The sequence below is a fragment of the Cnephaeus nilssonii genome, assembly GCF_951640355.1.
Source record: "Cnephaeus nilssonii genome assembly, chromosome: X".
Taxonomy (NCBI): Eukaryota; Metazoa; Chordata; class Mammalia; order Chiroptera; family Vespertilionidae; genus Cnephaeus; species Cnephaeus nilssonii.
The window spans coordinates 109,196,168-109,199,688 of NC_137071.1; the positions used below are offsets into that span (position 1 = coordinate 109,196,168).

Sequence of the window (3,521 nt, forward strand, 5' to 3'; positions counted from 1 at the left end):
TCTATATATGATGGGGTAACTGAAGTCATAGATTATCTTTCCAAATGACATCTGGAAGATTGTAGTCAAATGTATTAATTAAGAATCCTGAACATCCAGAAGGAAGCCAATTATGCTTGATATGTATGATGCTGCTAAGCAGTTTGATTTTTTCTAAATATAACATTTAATCAATGGTCATTCTTAATATTCATTTTATTTATATCTAAGTCATGGCTAACAATGAAGAAAATATAACTCAAATTTCAGAATTCATCCTTTTGGGTTTGGGGGATCTCCATGGTCTTCAATTTCTTCTTTTTGGGCATATATGGTTATCTATGTGGTGATTCTCATTGGCAACATTGTAATTTTAACTGTGGTGTCAGCTGATTGCTCCTTTCACACACCCCTAGATTTCTTTCTTGGCTACTTCTCCTTCCTAGATATCGGGTACAACACTACCATTGAGCCTGTGATACTGAAGACATTGTTATCAGCTCATGTGCCTATTTCCTTCTCAGGTTGTGTTTGCCAATTTTACTATTTTGCTGCCTTAGTGGTTACAGAATGTTTCTTCCTGGTTGTCATGTTTTATGATTGCTACATGGCCATCTGTAACCCATTGCATAACTCCAGCATGATGGACTACTGAGATTGCTTACAGTTAGCTATTGTCTCTTGGGTGGCTGGATTTCTGGCACCCATTCTTCTCCTGGTTCTCATTTTTCAGTTAACAGTCTGTGCTTCCAACGAGATTAACCACTTCTTCTGTGATTGGAAGCCCATCATGAAACTGGAATGCACTGATACTCAGGTAGCTGAGATTACCTTTTTTATATGCACCTCTTTATTTAACATTAACCCCTTCCTGCTAACTGAATTCTTATACTTACTAGAGTTCATTATCTCCACATTTTTTGAGGTTTTCTTCTACCACAGGGAAACGGAGGGACTTCTCCAATTGTTCCTCCTATCTGACAGTGGTCAGTCTGTATTATGGGACACTGAGCATTGCCTATGGCTTCCCATCAGGACCTCAGTATGAAGACTTATTAAAGTTTCTTTCTCTTTAGTATACAGTACTTATCCCTGCCCTAAACCCTATCATTTATACCCTAAGGAACAAGTATGCAAAGGTAGCTCTGAGAAAATTGGTGCAACGAGGAATGTATACATTATCAAATAAAAGTTTGATTTTTGTAGTGATTCTTGGCACTTTCTGAAAACCTCAATGAAGTGGCAATTTTTTTAGTGTTAATGAATAGTTACAGTGAAATTGATGGGTTTTCCTTTGTCCCATCTATGTTCTCCACATTAATAAACAGAAAATGTGTTAAGCTTTTGTTTGCTAAGCATTTTGTAGATTCCAAAAGCTATGCTTAGTTCTTTGCATTGATTATTGTGCTAAATCCTTACAGCAACACTGTGAGCTATCTACTGGTATGATCCCCATTTTACAGATATCACAAATGAGTCCCAGAGTTTAATTTACTTGCTCAAGACCATGCAGCCAGGCAGAAATGAAGCCAGAATGTGAATTTGAGCCCAAGGTTTGCTTAACGCAAAATCTATGATCTTACAAATAACCAAGGGGAGCCCAGAATCTTGGAGTGTCAAAAATTGTTTTCTTAGATCATGGAAGACATGACTGCAGATGACTTTTCTTAGGGGAAATGAGTTAGATGTGAGTTGAGAAGGATAAAAGTAATGTAATGCAATCTAAATCCCAGCCTGTCCCCTTTCCTCAACTAAAGTCTAGATAAAAATGAATGATATAAAAATGTATGAGATAAAAATGTCATGAGATTAAAATTTGTTTTAGTTTTTTCATTTTAGGATTATTTATTTATTTATTTTAAAATATATTTTATTGATTTTTTTTACAGAGAGGAAGGGAGGGGGATAGAGAGTTAGAAACATCAATGAGAGAGAAATATCGATCAGCTGCCTCCTGCACACCCCCTACTGGGGATGTGCCTGCAACAATGGTACATGCCTTTGACCAGAATCGAACCTGGGACCCTTCAGTCTGCAGGCTGATGCTCTATCCACTGAACCAAACCAGTCAGGGCAGGATTATTTATTAAAACAAAAGATTAAAATCAACCTGACTGGTAAAATATATTAAAGTAATCCATGCAGAAAAATATAATGTATCCATAAACAAACAAAAACAACATAAAATAGTGGGTCAACTATGCATGTGTTGATATGAAAGATCTCTATGATATATTATAAGTATAAAAACAAGGTACAGTGTATATTATCACCACTGTACACTAATACAAAAAATGTACATAGCATATATGTTTAATTTAGCATTTGTTACTATTATCCAAGATAGAAGAGTTTAACATCCAGTGAGCATAACAATACCTAACAACATGATGAGTTACTATTTCTAGAATAGAAAACCCAATGAAGAAAAATATGAGCTGCATATCTGATGTTCTTCTCAGTCCACTATGGCAGTACAAATATAAAGGCTGTCAAGGGGATGGGCATGAAGTGAGAATGGTTTCCTAGGCTCTTCCTTACACTGTCACCAGAGTGATCTTCCTGCAATGGAAATTTGTTCACATCCCTCTTGTGTTTAACCAACCTTTGACAAAAAGATCATCAGTTAAGAATAGAATAAAGGTCTTATAATATTTATGACTCCATGACTATAAACATACTATTTCCACTTTTACCTCTGCCTCACCTCTTCTGGGTTAACTTTTCGTCCTTCAAAGCCCAAGCCAAATATCAAATGTCAAATGTCACAAATTCTATGAAATATCCCCTCATTCTTTACTACCCCTCTAAAGTTAGATTTTTCCTCCTATATTACTAAAGCACTTTTAATATATTTCTATGTGAGTTTTGATGACATTATACAGTGATTATTTTTACATGTGTGTCTGTCTCTCCACTTAATAATAAGTTCCTTAAATACAAAAACATGTCTTACTCATTTCTGTCTCTACCTCACTTTCACCTCCAATTCTTCTCAGCACCTAGAATGGGGCCTTAAACTTACACAAACCACCATTTTGAGCTTCAATTATCCTTGGAGAACATGACATGTAATAAACAATAAACATTTAAGTAAACATTTAAAAATAAACACAAGTATTAGTTGACTTGATTAAAGTCACACAATTAGTTAGTGGGTGGGTCAGACCTCTATTTGACTCTTAATCAATTGTTATTGTATTATATAATGCTGCTATTTACCTGCAGGATAGTTGTTTGCCTGCCTGAAGTAAAGGATTAACTATACTGTATAATGTCTTAAGGGTGCTTCTAATTCTCAAAGTCTAAGATTGATCTTGGAGCAAATTTGACAATGAAATTTTTAGTAAGGAGTGAAAAATCTTGAGCATTTTCTGTTTGGGTCAGAGACGAGCATTATCTTGAGCCCTTAGAAAGGCAGCCTAAATTATCCATTCAGTCATTCATACATCCATGTTTTTAACATGGCCATTAATTGGCACTCGGATGTCGAGTGTGACTCGACACGGTTAGCATTAGAATAAAGGAATCGAGAAAAAAGC

The 3,521-nt window shown here is 35.5% G+C and overlaps 1 pseudogene across 1 annotated transcript; it reads left to right on the forward strand.

Annotated features, from left to right (window-relative positions):
- The first annotated feature begins 212 nt into the window (after positions 1-212).
- On the forward strand, positions 213-1,205 carry LOC307095410 (olfactory receptor 10A4-like; annotated as a pseudogene). Its single transcript has one exon. The product of its transcript is annotated as an olfactory receptor 10A4-like (transcript).
- The last annotated feature ends 2,316 nt before the right edge of the window (positions 1,206-3,521 follow it).